This window comes from Lepus europaeus, chromosome 7 (assembly GCF_033115175.1).
Source record: "Lepus europaeus isolate LE1 chromosome 7, mLepTim1.pri, whole genome shotgun sequence".
Taxonomy (NCBI): domain Eukaryota; kingdom Metazoa; phylum Chordata; class Mammalia; order Lagomorpha; family Leporidae; genus Lepus; species Lepus europaeus.
In genome coordinates, this window is record NC_084833.1 from 78,970,948 (window position 1) to 78,992,920 (window position 21,973).

A 21,973-nucleotide genomic window follows, 5' to 3' on the forward strand; every position below is an offset into this window, starting at 1 on the left:
AGATACCTGTATGGATTCTTTAAAGAATCATCTACTTACATCTTTAGTCTATCTATAATCATACTATTAGTTTTTTTCTACTTTTGAGTTGTAGAAATTACATATTTGGGAGATTAACCCCTTTTAGATATATGATTTGCAAATACTTTCATTAGACAGGTTTCATTTTCACTCTTGATTATTTCCTTTGCTTCTAAGAAACTTTTTATTTTGATATGTTTCCACTTCTCTAGTTTTGCTTTTGTTGTCATATCCATGAGATCATTGCTTTGTTAGGAAAAGAGGCACAGATTGGTGCAAAGTATTAGGAAAAAAGGCACAGATTATTGCCACCTCACAGGGGGCACCAATATGTAAGGGAAAAGGTACAAAACAGAGAGGAGATAGAATATAAACTTGTATCCAGACCGAATTTATTCAGAGAAAATAAACTCACAGAGGTTGTCCAACTACCATCATGCTCACAGACTGAACACGTGGCAGAGGCCCAGACCCCAGCAGGCTGGGCCCTTTTGTGGGGGTCAGTAGGCAAGGATAAGCTTCTCCATATTGGTTCTTCAGATTTAGCTCACTGTCTTCCAAACCTGGGGAAGAATGCAGGGAGTGGGGTGGGGGAACAATACAGAGTGTGAGACTGAACTAGTCTCTTGAAAGAAGTCAGGGGTAACAAGAAATCTAAATTGCTGAGACTTACATCCTCATTCCATCAACTGCCTAGACTAATGTCATGAAGACCTTCTCCTCTCTTGTCTCCTAGGAGTTTTATGGTTTCATGTCTTATGTTTATGAGTTAGTCCATTTTCAGGTTTTTTTTTTGTGGTATGATGTAACATGTTGCTCAAATTTCACCCTGTTGCACGTGGATATCCAGTTTTTCCAACACTGTTTTATTGAAGAAGCTCTTCTCCACCCTGTGTATTTTTAGTACATTGAGAAAGATCATTTATGCATGGGTTTATTTCTGGATTCTCTATTCTCTTTTGTTGATTTTTATATATGTGTTTACATCAGTGCTGTACAAGTTTACTCATAGCTTTGTGTTGCATTTTGAAATCATAAAGCGTGGTGCGTCCAGTTTTATTCCTTTTCAGCGTTGATTTGGATCTTCAGGTTCTTTTGTGATTATTTATAAATTTGTATTTTTTTATTCCTTTAAAAATGCCATCGAGATTTTGATAGAAATTGCATTTAAGTTGTAGATCACTTTAAGTAGGATGGACCTTTTAACAATATCAATCCTTTTAATCTATGAGCACAGCCATCTTTTCATTTATTTATATCTTCTTTGATACCTTTCATCAATACTATATAATTTTTAGTATACAAATTTTCACCCCTTAATCAAGCTTATTCTTAAGCATGTTATTCTTTTTGATGCTTTGTAAATGAGATTACTTTCTGAGTTTCCTTTTCAGATATTTCATTGTTGCTGAATAGACACACAGCTGATTTTTATGTTTATTTTGTATTCTACAAATTTACTGCATTTGTTTATTACCTATATCAGTTTTTTTTTCATGGAGTCTTTAGGGGTTTCTGTTTATAGGATCATGTCCTATGAAAATAGGGACAAGTTTATTTCTTTATGACTTATATGCTTTTAACTTTTAAAATCAATGAATGGTGGTAACCTTTACTGAGGTTGGGAATAGTAGGAGAGATATGAATATGATGGAGTGAAGCAAGGATCTGATTTAGTTTAGTTTGGTTAGTTAATAGTGTTGTAGTGATGCTACAGTTCTTACTTTTAATAATTATATACTGGTTATGTGAAATATTAGCATTAAAGGAGATCTAGGGACCTGCTGTTTGGCACTACTATTGAGATGCTACTCAAGATGCCTGTATCTCATATCAGAGTGCTGGGGTTTGAGTCCCAACTCTGTTTCCAATCCAATTTCCTCCTAACACACAACCTGGGGAGTCAGCAAGGGATGGCTCAAGGACTTGAATCCCTGTCACACATGTGGGACCTCATGATGGAGTTCTGTGTTCTTGGCTTTGGCCTATTCCAGCCTGAGTTGTTGTGGGTATTTGGGAATGAGTTACTCTCTCTCTGCATTTAAAATAAATTGAAAATAAATAAATAAATAAATAAATCTTAATTAAGGGAATGTGAGAGAGGGAATATGAGAACTCTTTCTATTTGCAACTCTTCTGTAAGTATAAAATGATTTCACTAAAATATCTTTTGTTTTATAAAGTAATAAGATTTTGGAAGCAGTAAAATGGAGCACTGACATATCACTGATAGGAGCTTCTCTTTTCCTGTGGGAAAACAATGATATTTATTCAATCTCTTAATACAAATGTGTTAGGGACCTATAAGAGTTTAATCATTATGTTGTGACTTAAATTTACAGAAGAAGTTAAAGATAGATCTTCTTTCAGTCAGCAAGGGGGATTATGAGTATTATATCCATGGCCTAATGGAGAATGAGAAGCATGAGTTTGTGATAATGAAATATCTGTATATCATCTTAAAAGTTGATAATCTTATAGGTTGATATATATTAGGATTAAGATTTCATGGGAAAAATAACAAAGTATGTAACTGAGATACTATTAATTGCTAATGTTTATCTAAGAATTCCTTTTTACTATTTTTTCATGTCATGTGTATTGTAGGTTTTTTTGAATGCCTGAGTGAGCTTCTGGTTTGCTGGATTCAGTAGTTTAGATATTAGAGAAAGCTTGCTAAAGTCCTCAGGTATGTGCTGAATATTCTTGATGCATAAATCACTATTAATGTTGTGTAATCAATATCTGTGTCCATTCTGTACTGCTTCTAATATTCCTACACTATGTTTCCTATTAAGGAGCACATTCACCAGAATTACTTTTCTATCTTTACTCCATTCTTTTGTGAATGGTAATATTTAAATGGATTATTAATATCTTAAAATAAGTAGATTGAATTTGAATGAGTGAAGGAGAAGGTATTTATAAGATTTGTATGCTTTTGTTGTTCTCCTGGGACTTTGCTGGCAGCATAGCCTGTAAATATTTAATATTTTTGAGAAATTATCCTCAGAAGCTCAATCCATTAACTCAAGTGAATTCCACAAAAACATATTCATATACTATTGATAGTACAAAAAAGAAGAAGGAAAGAAAATGAAATGATTTTTCTATCAAGTAACATGATTTAGTCAGTTCTAGGGGTTCAGCTCAGTGCTTGGCGGTACTAGTAGGTTCTCAATTCAGTTGTGTTGAAGTGCATGCATGAATGAATAATGTATTAACCAGGGTTTCATTTAAAGAGCTTAAAGCATCACAACCTTTTCTTTTGTCTCCAAGGATGTCTTCCACAAAGCTATTATAGTACTAGCTCCTGTTCAACTATTTCAGGAATGTTTCTCATGAACCAGTAGATGGCAGTACTTCTTCACTTCTTATCTTTAAAAAGTATACTAAAAAAAAAAGACAAGCAAATGGAAACAGATAAAGATATATTTTTGAATTCATCACATTGTGTTTAATTTTTATGAATGGATTTTTTAGCAGTGAACTGTTAAGAAGATGGGAAAATTAAAATGTCTTAATTGGAAATCAGCCATTAAACACAACTGACTTTGTGCTAACACTCAAATTTCGTACCAATAAGTTAAATTTTGATTAAATGACAATGTCTATTTCTTTCTGATATAAGCTTATCAACAACCACCTGACATGTGATATTCCATGTAAATAGCAGCCAGTTTCTTGTATAGCAGGGTACTCAAGTAATGTAAGCTTCCACTCTCAAGATTTGGGTCTCCATTTTGTTATTAGTCCAATACCTTGGAGAGTACTTAGGAAAATCCTCAGACTGTTTTTATCTCTAAAATGTTTAAAATTTGTTGAGCAGTTCAGGATGCTGCAGACAACTGGATAAATGCATGCCCTAGCACTGAAACATGATGTGAAAAACTGCCCCAACAGGAGCTCATTATACATTTCCACAGAGAGTCCCAATATGTGAAACACGCTGATGCATTCAAATTGCATCTCCACTACAGTAGTTGCTAGGGAGCAAACTGATATCACCAGTTTCATTTCCTTTAGAAAGTATCTTTATTTGAAACCTAAATCATGGGTTTCAGAATAATTTCCGCACCTCTTCCTCTCATTACATTCATCATTCCTCCATCTACTTCAGCTCTTTCATGCTGACCTTACTCTAGAGGGAAAAGACATGACTAACATACAAAGAGCAATTCAGAATTTCAAATACTAGGTCCAACTTCCAATTGAGTTGCTTGTATTCTGTTATTTAGTCTATTTTACCATTTATTAATGTCTAAAAATACAGCTGTTCTAATCTACAAGCATTGTTAATTACAGAATACTAGTCATGATAAAAATAAATTTTCCTTGATGGGACAGTTTCTCAATATTTCTCATGAAAGTAGTTTATATGAAAGTAAACCCCAAAGTACTGAATACAATAAAAGTGGCTGGAAAAAGTCCATAGGAACCTATAGGAGGACAGCTAAACACAGAACCAACAATGCTTTAGTTTTATGAGCAGCACATCATATATAACTATGGATGACAAAAGACTTTAAATCGCCATGTTTAAAATTATAAACTCATCAACCAACAAGAGGCACTTGCTTACTTCACAGTATTTTTGAAAGCACCTGTAGGATTTTACAAGTATTTAACCCTTTAGGCCTCTGGGGCTTTCTCATTAAGATAACTATCATGTCTAGTAACACAAGATCATTAGACTTTTTAATTCTCAAACATTTGTATTAATAGCATTTTCCATTATAGAAACTTAAAGTCTGGTACCACATCACATCTTGACAGTCCTTCTAATATAATCCAAATAGCCTGATTAGTTGGTGTCTCTATAAGATGAGAGACATAGGTCCTTCGATTTTTTCAGTTGAGCCCAAACTGGAAAAACCAAAGTCCAGGATTTACTGGAAATTTTAAAGACCAGATTGTTTGAAACTTTGATTTTTTGAATGCCTGTCAAGAATGCCAAGAAGACTCAAAATCCAAAATATCTGGTTGAAATAAGATTCCTTAAAATCATGACATAACATAGACCAAATTTGATCGTTACAAGGTAATTATTCAAATCTTTGAAAATAAGCACATATTTAAATAACCCCTAGCTCTTAATAAAAATGCAGCTGTTTTTGAACAATTAGAATTTAACAGACATCAAGAGAACATAATAGATTACTTTAACACATTGATTTAACAGAGCATCAGAGTTTAATTCTATGTCAAGGAGAAATTGAGCTTCCTGTGATCTTTTGCTGTGAGGTTTCCTTCCTTTACCTTCTTTCATATTGGTGGCCATGTTTCTGTGTTTCTGTGTGTAACACATCTTTAAGCATCTTTTGCAGGGCAGGATGAGTGGCAACAAATTCTTTCAGTTTCTGTTTGCTATGAAAAGTCTTAATTTCACCTTCATTCACAAATGAGAGCTTTGCAGGATATAGTATTCTGGGCAGTTTTTTTTTTTTTTCTTAGTACCTGGGCTATGTCTCGCCATTCCCTTCTAGCTTGTAGGGTTTCTGATGAGAAGTCTGCTGTGAGTCTAATTGGAGATCCTCTAAGAGTAATCTGACGTTTCTCTCTTTCACATTTTAGGATCTTTTCTTTATGTTTCACTGTGGTGAGTTTGATTACAACATGTCGTGGTGAGGATCTCTTTTGGTCATGTTTATTAGTGGTTCTATAAGCTTCCTGTACTAAGATGCCTCTGTCCTTCTCCAAACCTGGGAAATTTTCTGCTAGTATCTCACTGAACCGCAATTATGGGTAGTTTGACTAATTTTATATTGTCCTTAGTATAGTATTTTCATTTTGATATTAATATTTGGGGGATGTAAAAAACCAACTATGTAGTTTTTGTTTTTCTTTGACCTATCTGGAAATAACAGAATATACACAAGTCAACCACTTGAATGGAGTCCCCTATAAATTGCTTCAAATGTGGATGCTAGCTGTGATCAGACCCAAGACTCCAAGCTTCCTTCCCTTAGCTTAAAGTTTCCTTGTGCTGAATTATGATTATTAATCAACCACTTGCTAAAATTAACTCACTGAATTGAGGGAGTGTTGCAGTTGGCCCTACAAGTTTCTAATCACCAGACTCATGAGGTCATTTGCTTCTCTAATAGATAACATCTTGATGCTCGGTAGTGTCTCAGGGGTTTGTTTTTGAGAAATTCCAGGTCAAGGGCAGAAAGTAACTAGGACCTGTGTGCATCCCTCAGACTGACTGAAACTAATATGGCTATCATAAAGATTCCCTGATGAACATGGTATCAATAACCAATAAAAGGAAAGCCAAAAGCACCATTGACCAGCTAGGAACCTGTACACATGCTGAATACATACCTCCCACCCAACCTTTAACTCATAAAAATCTTTACTGGAGCCAACACTGCAGTGTAGTGGGTATATCTGGTATCTGCTGCCCTGGCATTGCATATGGCCACTAGTTTGAGGCATGGCTGCTCCACTTCTTATCCAGCTTTCTCCTAATGTGCCTGGGAAAGCAGCAGGGATGGCCCAAATTCTTGGGCCCCTGCACCCACGTTGGAGACCCAGAAGAAGCTCCTGGCTCCCGGCTTCTGATTGGCCCAGCTCTGTTTGTTGCTACCATTTGGGGAGTGAAACCAGCAGATGATCTCTTTCTCTTTCCCTCCATCTCGCTCTCTTTCTTTGTGTTTGTGTGTGTAACTCTGCCTTTCCAATGCTGTATAATTGTTCAGACCTGGTTAATGCCACTCTTAGGATCATTGGTTACTATCCTCACCCTGTCTTTTATGACCTTGTCTAAATATGATCAGAGTCGGCGAACTTGGAAGGCTTCCATAGCCTTGGCAACTCATGACGAGAGCCTAGGGTGGTTACTGGCGCCATAAACTAAAGTGTCAATTTGTTGGGTCAACAACAGGAGTCACTGTGCACTTGCTCCTTATGTAGGATCTCTGTCTTTAATGTGCTGTACATTGTGATTTAATGCTATAACTAGTACTCCAACAGTATGTTTCACTTTGTGTTTCTATGTGGGTGCAAACTGTTGAAATCTTTACTTAATATATACTAAATTGATCTTCTGTATATAAAGAGAATTGAAAATGAATCTTGATGTGAATGAAAAGGGAGAGGGAGCGGGAGAGGGGAGGGTTGCGGGTGGGGGGAAGTTATGGGAGGGGGAAGCGATTGTAATCCATAAGCTGTACATTGGAAAGTTATATTCATTAAATAAAAGTTAAAAAAAAAATCTTTACTACAACCTCTTGGGGAGCCCAGGAATTAAGTAACCTGACTTCTTGCTATATGCATTGCAGTAAACTACTTTCTTCTAGACTTTTTTTGTCAGTGTTTGGCTTTCTGCATGTCAGGAAAGCACTCGGGTTTTTTTGTGAAGGGTGCACTTTTTAGCAACATCTCTAATGAGTTTTGGGCAATGTTCTATATCACACTGAAGCTATCTATTATAATTTTTGATGTTTGTGTAGGTTTCCGTATTAGACTTTGAGGAAACATAAGTCAAAAGAGTTTTTATGTTATTTATGCAATCATATTTTTATCCAGTCATTTATTGTGTGATTAATGTGTGACAGACTGGTGACAAAATAGTGAATATGACATAACCTCTTTTTTTTTCTTTTTTTGACAAGCAGAGTTAGACAGTGAGAGAGAGAGAGAGACAGAGAGAAAGGTCTTCCTTTTTCCGTTGGTTCACCCCCCAGTTGGCTGCTATGGCCAGTGCATTGCGGCTGGCGCGCTGCGCCCATCTGAAGCCAGGAGCCAGGTGCTTTCTCCTGGTCTCCCATGCGGGTGCAGGGCCCAAGGACCTGGGCCATCCTCCACTGCACTCCCAGGCCAGAGCAGAGAGCTGGACTGGAAGAGGAGCAACCGGGACAGAATCCAGCGCTCCAACCAGGACTAGAACCCGGTGTGCTGGTGCCGCAGGTGGAGGATTAGCCTAGTGAGCCGCAGTGCCGGCTGACATAGCCTCTTAATAAAGAAGCTTAAAGTATGTAAAGCTAAAGCAGGCATAAAAAATAAGGTGCTGGACTGTAGTGTAGTGGATCCAGGTCCCTGCTAATATGCTTGGGAAAGCATCATAAGATGGCCCAAATCCTTGGACCTCTGCACCCAAGTAGGAGACCTGGAAGAAGCTCCTGGCTCTTGGCTTCAGACTGCCCTAACTCCAGCTGTTGAGGCCATTTAAGGAGTGAACCAGTGGATGGAAGATCTCTCTATCTCTCCGTCTCTCCTTTCTTTCTGTAACATTTACTTAAAATAAAATCTTTAAACATGAAGAGAACAGCTCTGCTTGTGAGATTGCGGAAGAGTTATATCAATGAAGCTTTATGGAAGAGATGATGCTTGTCCTGTTGTGAAAGATGTGGTATTCACAAAGGTGACAAAGTTTAGGAGAAAAATAATAGTTGATAAAAGACATTTTGTGTAAACCATTGCGGAAATCTCCCACTATTATGTAACCTTTGTTGGTGTTCCTCTAAGAGTTAAAAATTGAGTCAGTAAGTATATTTTATGCAGTAACCATGAAACCACAGTGTGACATTTTCATCATATAATAAATTATTCATTTACTTGTCATACAGATTGTTACTCCATGAAGAAACAAAGTACTAAAGTCTACTGGCTTGAAGTTGAGTATGTTACCTCAGTGCTTTAGTAGCATATGCTATTAATAAGGAGAAATGTACAGGTCTGAATTTAAATAAGAGGCGAGTTTACAGTATAATCTTTGTAGGTATTTATTTATAGATATTTACTTTTGTATGTGGATGTTTATTTATATATATAACATAATTACAATGAATTCAGATATTAAATATGAGAGCAGTTAAACTTCTTTTTCAAGGTTAATACATAACCCCATTTATATACGTGAGATCAACAGCAGGTAAAAATTTAGCTTACAACATATTTTGATGTTTGCTTATCATTCTTAGTTATTTTAAATACTTAAAACATTTAAATATTTAAAACATATGTATACTCACATTCAGAGCAACATTATTTCAAAATAGCCAAAAGGTAGAAGCAACTCCAGTGTCCAACAACAAGTGAATGGAAAAACAAAACGTGGCATATACATACAATGAAGTATGGTTCAGCCCTAAAAGGGAAGAAAATTCTGACACATTATCCAATGTGAAAGAACCTGGAGGGCATTTGCTACATGAAATCAAGCCATTACAAAAAGATAAATGCTGTATGATTTCACTTATATGAGTTATCTGGCAGAGTCAAACTTACAGAAACAGAAAGTATAATGGTAGCTGCTAGGAGTAAGAAGAGGGGGAATAGAGAATTGGTATATGAATATAGTTTAAATTTTGCAAAAGAAAGTGGGGATATTGATGTAATGCAATGTGAGTATACTTAAAACTAACCATACAATCATCAAAAAATGGTTAAGATTTTAAATTGATATGTATATTTTATCATAATTAAAAAATAATAAAATTAAAAATCAAATTCTAATAGACTATTTTGAAACCTCTGAAATGCAACCTCTCTGGATGACAATTTAAACAATTGATTTATTCCATCTGCTTAGATGTGAAACTAATACCCCAGCTAGATTGCACATATGTACCTATGCTTCTCACCTGAACCTCAATGCAGAGTTTTCAATTCCATAATAAAATTAGTTTCTTTTTAAGCAACTTTGTCTTCAAGAAAGTCAAAGTCAACAGCAGATGTTCCTTGACTTTCTGGAGGGTTATATCTTGATAAACCCATTGTAAATTAAAGTATCCTAAGTTGGAATGATTTAATACATGTAAATTACCTAACATCACAGCTTAGTTTAGCCTACCTTAAATTTCTTTGAAATACTTTTATTAGCCTACAGTTGGGTAAAATAATCAAATATAAAGCTTATTTTATAGTAAAGTTGTTGAATATCTTATATAATTTATTGAATATTGTACTGACTGTGAAAGAAGTATCATTTTGTAGTTGAAATCTAATAAAATGGAATTATCATAAATTGCGGATCATTTGTACTAACACTCTTTCATATAAGGGAATTTAGTACCTCTTATGTCTGTGTTGATCTTTCCTTTGCCTTGATGATTGGAAAAAAAATTATATTTGATCCTTCATTTTGAGAAGCTAGTAAAGTACAGTCTCCAAATAGACATTCAAATTTCAAAAATACATTGATATAATTCTACCAAAATTTCAAAACTAATTGTTTTTAGACTTAGAAATTCCTGTTTTTTAAAGGTTTTATTTATTTGTAAAACAGAGTGCCAGAGAGACAGAGAGAATGATATTTTCCATTCACTGATTCACTTCTGAAATTCCTACGACAGCCAGGGTTTGATGAAGTCAAAGTTTGGAACTCAATCTGAGTCTCTCACATAAGTGGGAGGTACTCAAGTACATGGGTCATCATCAGTTGTCTCCCAGGGTGCACATTAGCAGGAAGTGGTTTGGAGGCAGTGGCTGGACTCCAATCAAGCACTCCCATGAAGAATGCCAGTGTCACAAGTTAGGGCTTAACTGTTATGCCAAACTCTTGCTCTTGGAAGTTCCTGCTTTTATCTTTTATTTTTAAATTTTGGGCAATAATACACTTGTTTTATTTCTTTTTGTTCAAAATGTGGACAGAAGCATCTATTACTAACTAACTGAATAAAAAATAAGTTTTACATAATGCTTGACCTAATTATTGTATGAGATTTTATGGCATTTTAAAAATGAGGATACAACATTCTACAACATTGTATATTGTAAACAAAATGGCAGGAAATTACAAACAGATTAAGAACATGCTAAAACTAAAAAAAAGCCTACTTATCCAATATATTTAACCAAACATAGATTGACTGGGAAAGACTATAAAACCACTGCAATTTGGTTAGTTACAGTCATGTTATGATATAATTAGAAAAAAGGCTGCAATTATGTATGTAGTAAATATAACTGCATTCTTCAGAATCCATTGTATATGTCATGCAATGATAGCATGAATTTGATTTATTTCAGAGTTATATCTGCAATTCTGTTTGGAGTTGTGATTAAATGCAAGCTTGTTTTTTTCTTACTAGTGATGAAGATTATTACTAAGCACCCATTAAATTCATTACAATAGCTAATGTGCTTTATGCTTTGAGGCTTAAATTGAACCTAATAAAGGCTCTCCCTCAAATGGTTAATTGAGGAGAAAGATTAGAGGTCATTAATAAAGTTACTGTGATAGCTTTGGGAATAGCACTCTCAGTGGCTCTTCTTCATTCACTTATCTGTCTGCATGTTTTATTTTCTGCTGCTTCTCCCTTCTCCTACATTTCCACTTTCCCTATTTTACCTGATTATCCATTGTCTCCTCCCTACCCATCCTTTTCATTTTTGTACTTACAGCTTTTCGAGACTTACAAATCTGTTTTAATCTTTTCTGATTTACAAATATTTGATTTTTCTTGCTAAGGGTATGAGCCAATCAAGTGTGTGAGGAAGCTAAGCTAGAGAAGAGTGGCAAATAGTAGATAATTTTGTAAGGAGGCAGAGAAGATTGGGATTTTGATTTTGGTCCTAAAAAGGTTACAGTTGCATTTGTGATCTAAATATCTGGATTTGAATGGTATCTTGGGAATAGATGTTTAAGGACTGAATTTGGAAGGAAGATTAAAAGAATAGATGTTAAATTTAGAATGTAAGATTAAAAAAAGGGAAAACAATTCTCTATCAGTTTTAATCAGAAAAACTCCATATTTCTCTAGACAAAACATTAATTTCAATAACAAGTAAATTTAAAGAATATATATTTTAGTGCATTTATGATTACTGTGTATTCAAAGCTGAACATCTAATTATTTTTAAAGTCTAATATTCTGAACTGTTTGATAAACTATATTTCTATGGTATGCTTTAGGCTAAAGTATTTTGGTTAATGGAAATTTCATGTTAACTGAAGCTCACCAGCTGGCTCATATTTTTCATGGATTTTAATATTTTGAAATTTGAAACAATAAATAAAAATCATTTAATGTCTTTCTTTGCTGATTCTTTACTCAACCTTTTTTTTCAGTCTCCTCATTTAATATTTATTAGGTAAAATTGCATCTGGTATTGAGAAGCCTCTATATCATGAGTTACAATTCTCCTTTTTAAATTTTATTTAATTTGTACAAGTTTCATGTATTTCATATATACAGATTAAGGAAGAGAGTGACACTTCCCCCCTACCCCCCTCTTGCCCATGCACCAACACTTCTTCTCCTCCCTCTCCATTCCTACTCTTAATTTTTACGAAGATCTATTTTCAGTTTACTTAATGATCATAAAGTTAACTTTGCCCGAAGTATAATAGCTCAACAAATAGTACGAAGATAAAAAAAAAATCACTGTTCCTCAATGTAAGAGACAAGGGTTATAAACAATCATTGCATCTCAAAATGTACATTTCACTCCAATACACTATAGGTACTCTATGAGATACCTTGGATCAGGGAAAATATATGATATCTGTGTGTTTTTGGGACTGGGTTCTTTCTCTAAGTATAATATCTAGTTGTGTCCATCTTGTTGCAAAAGGCAGGATTTCACTTTTATTTTACAGCTGAGTAGTACTCCACAGTGTTTATATACCATAATTTCTTTATCTAGTTAACAGTTGATGGACATCTGGGTTGATTCCATATCTTAACTATTGTGAATTGTGCTGCAATGAACATGGGAATACAGGTAACCCTTTCATATGCTGATTTCTTTTACTTTGGATAAATTCCCAGAAGAGGGATGGCTGGATCATATGGTAGGACTGTATTCAGATTTCTGACATATCTCCATACTGTCTTCCACAGTGGCTGTACCAGTTTACATGCCCACCAACAGTGGATTAGGTTACCTTTTTCTTCCTATCCTTGCCAGAATTTGATGTTTGTTGATTTCTGTATGAGATCCAGTCTAACTGGGGTGAGCTGAAACCTTATTGTGGTTATGATTTGCATTTCATTGATGGCTAGTAATCCTGAACATTTTTTCAAGTATCTATTGGCCACTTGAATTTTCTGTCTTGAAGAATGCCTATTCATGTCCTTTGACCATTTCTTTTCTTTTTTTTTTTTTTACAAATGGATAACTCATTTTAATTTTTTACGTACTTTTTTTTAACATCTTTTTTTTTTATTAAACTTTTATTTAATGAATATAAATTTCCAAAGTATAGCTTATGGGTTACAATGGCTTCCCCCCTCCCATAACTTCCCTCCCGCCCGCAACCCTCCCCTTTCCCGCTCCCTTTCCCCTTCCATTCATGTAAAGATTCATTTTCAATTCTCTTTGTATACAGAAGATCAGTTTAGTATATATTAGGTAAAGATTTCAACATTTTGCCCATATAGCAACATAAAGTGAAAAAACTACCATTGGATTACTAATTATAGCATTAAATAGCAATGTACAGCACATTAAAGACAGAGATCCTACATAATTTTTTTTTCAAATTAATTAATTTTCTATGCCATTTCCATTTTAACACCAGGTTGTTGTTTTTTTTTTTTTTTCATTTCCAATTCTCTTTATATACAGAAGATCACTTCAGTATATAATTAGCAAAGGCCTCATCAGTCTGCGCCCACACAGAAACGCAAAGTATAAAAATACTGTTTCAGTACCAGTCATAGCATCACTTGGCTTTAGACGACACATTAGGGACAGATCCCACATGGGGTGTAAGTACACAGTGACTCCTGTTGCTGACTTAACAATTTGACACTCCTGTTCATGGCGTCAGTAATCTCCCTAGGCTCTAGTCATGAGTTGCCAGGGCTATGGAAGCCTTTAGAGTTCGCTGACTTTGATCTTATTCTGATAGGGTCATAGTCAAAGTGGAAGTTCTCTCCTCCCTTCGGAGAAGGGTACCTCCTTCTTTGATGGCCCCGTTCTTTCCACTGGGATCTCACTCACAGAGATCATTCATTTAGGTCTTTTTTTTTTTTTCCCATGATATCTTGGCTTTCCATGCCTACAATACTCTCATGGGCTCTTCAGCCAGATCTGAATGCCTTGAGGGCTGATCAAAATCGCCTTTGACCATTTCTTAACTGGATTGTCTGTCTTTTTGTTGTTCAATTGCTTGAGCTCTCTATAGATTCTGGATATTATCAGTTTTGTAGTTTGCAAATATTTTCTTTTATTCTCTCAGTTGTATCTTCACTTTGCTGAGCATTTCTTTTATAGTGCCGAAGCTTCTCAGCTTAATATAATCCCAATTGTACATTTTATCTCCTGTGCTTCTGGGGTCTTTTCCAAGAAGTCTTTGCCTATGCCAATATCTTGGCAGAGTTTCTCCATTATTCTCTAGTAATTTAATGATATTGGGTAGTAGATTTGGGTGTTTGATACATTTTGGTAGATTTTTTTGTAAGGTGTAAGGTAGGGGTTTAATTTCATACTTCTGCACATGAAGATCCATTTTTCCCAGCACCATTTGTTTAAGAAACTGTCCTTTCATGACGGAATGATTTCAGCTCTCTTGTCAAAGATAAATTGATTGTAGATGTGTAGATTGATTTCTGGAGTTTCTATTCTGTTCTATTATATATGTCTGTCTTTGTGCCAGTACCAGGCTCTTTTGATTATAACTGCCTTGTAGTATGTATTGAAATCTGGTATTGTGATTCCTCTGACTTTGTTTTTGTTGTATAAGTTTGCTTTAGCTATTCAGGGTCTCTTGTGTTTCAAATGAATTTTAGCATCTTTTTTTTCTAGATCTGCAAAGAATGTCATTGTTATTTTCATTGGCATCCCAATGAATCTGTAAATTTTTTTTAGAAGTATGGACATTTTAATGATGTTGATTATTCCAATCCATGAACATGGAAGATTTTTCTGCTTTTTAATGTCATCTTCTATTTCTTTCTTTAGTGTTTTGTATTTTTCATCATAGGGATCTTTGAAATCCTTGATATAATATATTCCAAGGTATTTAATTATTTTGTAGCTATTGTGAATGGTAGTGGTCTTAAAATTTCTTGCTCAGCCATGGCATTGTCTGTGTATACAAAGGCTGTTTTTGTTGTTGTTGTTGATTTTATGTCCTTTCACTTTACCAAACTCTTTTATGAGATCCAATAGTCTTTGAATGGAGTCTTTTGGATTCGCAATATATAGAATCATGTCTTCTCCAAATAGGAATGGTTCTATTTCCTCCTTTCTGATTAGTATTACTTTAATTTTTCTTTCTTGCCTAAGGACTCTGGCTAAAACTTCCAGGTCTATTAAATAGCAATGGTGAGAGTGAGAAGCCTTGTCTGGTTCCAGATCCTAGTAGGAATGCTTCCAGCTTTTCCTCATTGAATAGGATGGTGGCCATGGGTTTGTCACAATTTGCCTTGATTGTGTTGAGGAATGTTTTTTCTATACCCGATTTTCTTAAGGTTTTCATCATGAAATGTTGTATTTTATCAAATTCTTTCTTTGCATCTATTGAGATAACCATGTGGTTTTTGTTCTTCAGTTTGTTAATGTGAATCATCCCTGCATACCAGAGATAAATCCCACTTGATCCTTGTTAATGATCTTTCTGATATGTTATTGGATTCGAATGGCTAGTATTGTTTTTAGGACTTTTGCATCTATGTTCATCAGGGTTATTGGTGTATAGTTATCTTTTCTGTTGTATGTTTTTCTGGCTTAGGAATTAAGGTGATACAGGCTTCATAGAAGGAGTATGGGAGGATTCCCACCTTTTCAATTATTTTGAATAGCTCAAGACGAATTGGAATTAGTTTTGCTTTAAATGTCTGGTAAAATTCCACAATGAAGCTGTCTGGTCCTGGCCTTTGTTGGGAGGGGCTTCAATATTGATTCAATCTATGTTTTTGTTATTCCTCTGTTAAGGTTTTCTATGTCTTCATGACTCAATTTTGGTAGATTGTATGTGTTCAGGAATCTTTCTATTTCTTCTAGATTTTCAAATTTGTTGGCATACAGCTCTTTGTAATAATTCCTGATGATTCTTTTTATCTGTGGTATCTGTTTTTACATTTCCTTTTTCATCTCTGATTTTTTGATTTGGGTCCTCTTGCTCTTTTCTGGTTACTTGGGCCAATGATGTATCATTATTCTTTATTTTTTCAAAATACAGCTCTTCATTTCATTGATCTTTTGTACTTTTTTTTGGTTTAAATTTTGTTTCTGTCTTATCTAATTTTAATTATTTCTTTTTTCCTACTAATTTGTGTTTGGTTTGTTGTTGTTTTTCTAGGACCTTGAGATGTGTTGATAGCTCATTTTTTTTGGTACCTTTCAATTTCTTTATGTAGACACTGATTGCTATAAACTTCTCTCTTAACACTGTTTTTGCTGTATCCTGTAAGTTTTGATATGTTGTATTATCTTCTTCATTCATTCCCAGAATTTTTCGATTTCTCTTTTGATTTCTTCTATGACCCACTGTTCATTCAGGACATATTATTCAGTCTCTATGTGTTTGTATATGTTCTAGATGTTTTTGAGTTGTTGATTTCCAGCTTCATTCCACTGTGGTCAGAGAAGATGCATAGTATAGTTTTGATTTTTTTTTTTTATTTGTTGGCACTTGCTTTATGGCCTAGCATATGGTCTGTCCTAGAGAATGTTCCATTAACTGATGAGAAGAAAATGTGTATTCTGCAACTATGGGCTGAAAAGTTCTGTGGATACCCATTAGATCCATTTGTTCCATAGTGTTGACTAGCTCTGTTGTGACTTTATTGATTTTCTCTCTAGTTGATCTGTCCATTGATGAAAGTGGGATTTTGAAGTACCCTGTTACTGTTGTATTGGAGTCTATGTCTCCCTTTAGATCCATTAATATTTCTTTTAATAGCCATGTGTCCTGTAATTGGGTACATATAGATTTATTATAGTCACATCTTTTTTTTAATTGATCCCTTAGTCATTACATAGTACCCTTCTTAGTCCCTTTTAACAGTTTTTGTGTTAAAGTTTATTTTGTCTGATATTAGGATGGTGCAACGTACCCTTTTTGCTTTCTGTTTGCATGGTATATCTTTTTCCATCCTTTTACTTTCAGTCCGTATGTATCCTTGTTGGTGAGATATGTTTCTTTTAGGCAGCAAACATGAGTTTTGTTTTTAATCCATTCAGCCAGTCTGTATCTTTTAACTGGAGAGTTGGGGCCATTTGCATTAAAGGTGACTATTGATAAATAACAGCTTGGCCCTGCCATTTTTCATAAATATTCCTTTTGTTTTCTTTGGATATCTTTTCTGCTTTTACTGAGGAGCTTTCTGCCTTCACATTCTTTCATAATGATGGCTGTCTTTCTGTGTTTCTGTGTGTAGCACATCCTTAAGCATCTTTATAAGGCTGGATTGGTGATGACAAATTCATTGAATTTCTGTTTGTTATGGAAGGCTTTTATTTTAGCTTCATTCATTCATAAATGAGAGCTTTGCAGTGTATGAATTCTGGATTGACTTTTTTTTTTTTAAAGACTGGATTATATCTTGCTATTCTCTTGTATCCTGTGGGGTTTCTGATGAGAAGTCTGCTGTGTGTATCGCTTCTCGGCCTTTTGGCTAAGATCAAACATAGAAGTCTGCTGTGAGTCTAATTGGAGATCCTCTGATAGTAATCTTGCATTTCTCTCATGTGAATTTTAGAATCTTTTTTTTTATGTTTTACTGTGGAGAGTCTGACTACAGTGTGTCATGGTGAAGATCTTTTCTGGTCATTTCTTAGGAGTTTTATGTGCTTCCTGTTCTTGGATGTCCCCTTCTTTCTGCAAATTGGGGAAGTTTCTGTAATTATTTCACTAAGTAGGCATTCTAGTCCATTCTCTCTACACCCTCAGGAATTCCCAAGACCCATATTTTCGGTTTTTGATAGTATCCCATAAATCTTCAATCGTTTTTAAGTTTTCTATTTTCATCATTTGGGGGGGGGGTTCTGAATGAAAGGTTTCCAAAGATTTTCTTCTAGCTTGGATATTTTTTCTTCTGCGCCAGCAAGTCTGCTGTTCAGGCTTTCCATTTGATTTTTTATTAGAGTTATGGAATTCTTCATTTCTAATGTATCATTTTGGTTTCTCTGTGATATCTCAATTTCATTGGTAAACTTTTCATTCATGTCATGTATAGTCTTCTTTCGTTTCTGGATTTACTTCTGATTGGTTTTGAGTAATCCTTTGATTAATTTTTTGCATTCTGTTTCAGCATTTCATCAATCTCTTAATCGTCACATTATAATACTGAAATGTTCTTGTGTTACTTTGGTGAGGGGGTCATGGTGTCTTCCTTATTCTTTTTCTTGAGTTTCTGCATTTGTGGAGTTAGTTGTTTTTTTCTCTGATGCCTCTGTGGCTTAGTGGAATATCTGCACTTTCAGTGAATACCAAGAGGTGTGTGGTGGTTGTCAAAAAGGATCTCTGGTCAGTGCTTCCAGGTGGGGTAAGTCTCCAGGATAACACCCAAATTGGGCATGGTTGATCTCCTGTTGTTGAAAGAAGGAGGGGAATGGTCATCTCTCTTGGTGTGATCACATCCTCTTCTGCACTCCTCCAAAGTGAGCAATACCCAGGTAGTTAGCCCCAGTGTATTCAAAATAGTCCTCATCTGAGCATGTTTCCCACTGCAGTGACCCACCCCAGGCAACCAAGGAGCTCCGAATGTGTGGAGCTATACCTAGTGATTACCAAGAGATCCAGATATACCCTGCACCCTCTCAGAGAGGCAGATGTTCCCTGTGCCAGCTCCACCTAGGCATCTTGATCTTGGGAGGCTGGGTCACCTCACAGTCCTTCGTGGGTACCCAGCCACCTCCCAGCCAGGCTCAAAGTCAGTGTGTTTAAAGCCAGGCTCAAAGTCCCTCCACTATAATCTCTGAATCACACCAATATATAAGAACCACTGGCCAAATGTTGCTCTCTCCCCACCACTGCCGTCAGTACTGCTGATATTATGGTGTCCTGTCTCAGCTAGTTGCTATGCATGCACACAAAGGCTTCTGCAGCTCTTGCTCAAACACAAAATGATGCCCACCCTGTCTCAGCCAGGCAGTGGATGCTATTGTGGGGAGCTTGGGGTGAGATAAATGTGCCCCCTCTACTTTCACTGGGCCCATGGGTAACCACAGACTAGCCCCAGGGTTCCAATCCAGACTCATGCTACCCCCCTGCCCCTGGCTATATTAGCACTGGTTGCTGACATCAGTAAACTGCAACACATGTTCCCACGTAAGTTGCCCACATGGTGGCTGGGACCCAAGAATTTGAGCCATCATCTGCTGTTTCCCACGGTGTCATGAGCAGCAAGCTGGGTTTGAATTGTCTGGGACTCTATCCCAGACCCTTCAGTATGGGATATGAGCTAATTGTTGAGCCAAACACCTACCCCAGAATATTTAAGATTTTCTAATTATCCTGTCTCATTTTTTTTTTTGTTTAAGCTTGCTAAGGAGACATGCATAACTTAAAATCCAAATTCTTATTTATTAGTATCTTGATGAAAAATTTTCATTTAAATCATTGTTCTCAACTTGTCTGTATCCTTAGAGATATATTATATGAAGGTAGAAGAATAAGTTCTATTACTTGAATATTGTTATAAATATATGTTAAAATGATTGGGAAATCATGATCATCTCTTTTTCCAATAGACATGTAGAAGCCAACAGAGTATATGGACATCCATGCCAAAAGAGACGACATTCATATATAATTCATGCCTAAAGCAATTTTTATTCAGATGAATTTTTAGCAGTCAGAATGAAAAGAACTCTTCCTTCAAAAAGGGCCTACTTCTAAGAAGACTAAGCTAAGAAGGTTTCTTCCATTTAGGGACAAATTCTTTACTTTGAAAGTGAAATATGATAACTTATCAAAAATTCAGTTTGTTAAATTTGATTGAAAATTCAGTCCAAGGCCATTTTGAAAGACAAGTATTTTAATATGCATGCTGCAGGTTTTTTTTTATTATGTATTTTGTTTATGTAGCTATCTTTAAGTTTCATGAAATAGTGAAGCAATTCTTGATAGGTGTGTTGAATTTAGTAACACTGCCTTCCTACCTAATTTATCTATTTCCATTGAGCTGTCAGTTAAAAATGACCTCATGCTTGCTAACACACAATTAGTGATTGATTGCTAAAGGAAAGTTGATATTTCCTTATGATGTTTATTTTACTTCATATATCAAATTGACCTTTTCTTTGTCCTTGTATGCTTTCTGTTTTCTTTGAAAACACAAAGTGAATCTTCATAAAATCAGTTATGAATTACATCATAAGAAAAAAGTTCCAACTGTGAACTAGCTGTTTTATGATCAGGCTTTCTCTTCCAAAAACAAATAAAAATTAAAAGCCACTTGTTTTGGTCAAAGTTTTCACTTATTCATGGATGCTCTTTATTTTACCTTTAAGCTATTTCTATATATATAGTCATGTGTCAATTAGCATTAGGGATATATTCTGAGAAATGGGCCATTAGGTATTTTTGGCATTGTGAGAACATTTTAGGATATATCTACTCAAACATAGATGGTACAACTCAATCACTCAAGGTAGCCTCTTGATGTAACTAAGAAACAGTAGGGGGCTGACGCTGTGGGGAAGCGGCTTAAAGCCTTGGCCTGAAGCACCGACATCCCATATGGGCTCCGGTTCTAGTCCCGGCTGCTTCTCTTCCGATCCAGCTCTCTGCTGTGGCCTGGCAAAGCAGTAGAAGATGGCCCAAGTCCTTGGGCCCCTGCACGTGCATGGGAGACCCAGAAGAAGCTCCTGGCTCCTAGCTTCAGATTGGCGCAGCTCCAGCCATTGCGGGGAGTAAACCGGCAGATGAAAGACCTCTCTCTCTGTCTCTATCTCTTTCTATACTCTGTTTTACAAATAAATAATATAAATCTTTTTAAAAAAAGAAATATAGTAAGCATGAGATGTAGCTGACTGCTGCCAGTGAAGTGCTGCATGTTGTTTTATGATAAGCATTTTTTCTAAGTAGGAATACATTCTAAAGTAATAATAAAAGTAAAGTGTAATAAATGCATAAACTAGTTATGTTGTTATTTACCATCATCAAATGTTACGCACTCCAGATAATTGTATGCACTATACTTTTATGGGTGGCAATGTAGCTTTCTTTACATCACCATCACCTCAAACATGTCAGTAATGCTTTGCACTATAGCTGCAAAAGCACCAGACAATAAGAATTTTATCTTAATTATAATCTTGTGGGACAATGGTCATATACAAGGTGTGTTGTTGACAGAAACATCATTGTGCAGTACATGATTAAACCTAACACAAAATATTTTATTTTTAAATTTTCTGGTATTCTCTTATTATATCACATTTTCTGAGAATATTTTCTAGATTTTAGTCATGTATTTAATTTTTGTGACATATATAATCATTTGACTAAACAGCTCTTTTTTTTCCTAAACAAATGCTATGTTTCTGCTTTGAGTTATTCCCTGGAGACATGCTTGAAAACAAGAGACAAATGTTTGCTCTCACAGAGATCAAAGTTTAGTTATGAGCTAAAGAAAGAATATAACTAATACTTGTATGAATTAGGACATTGGACATTGTGATGAATATTTGAAGAAAATAAGAAAAAGCTCATATTGCACTTTGTCTATTGTAAGTTTGTATGACAAACGCATCAATTATTTTGGTGTCAAGTATACAAAACACATATTTTCTTAGCTCTAATCAATGGCCATGTTTTGAATTTTTAATATACATTTAGGTGTATTTAGTTTTTAACTTTTTATTCCAGAATAGTTCTAAGTTATAAAACAAAAATATGAAGTAGTACAGAGTTCCCAAATATGCTCACTCTGCTTCCCCTCTTGTTAGCATCTTGGAGCATGAAATATTTGTCAAATCTATAAATAACATCAGCTTCTTCTATATTATTTTATTTTCAAATAAATATCTTTATAATTTTAAAAATGCACATTTACAACTAAAGCAAAAATTATGAAAACTTTGAGGAATTTAATTTTCATGT

The 21,973-nt window shown here is 35.2% G+C and overlaps 1 pseudogene; it reads right to left on the reverse strand.

Annotated features, from left to right (window-relative positions):
• Positions 1-432: 432 nt before the first annotated feature.
• The window catches only part of LOC133763861 (heat shock cognate 71 kDa protein-like), a 196,815-nt pseudogene continuing 175,274 nt past the window's right edge, over positions 433-21,973 (reverse strand).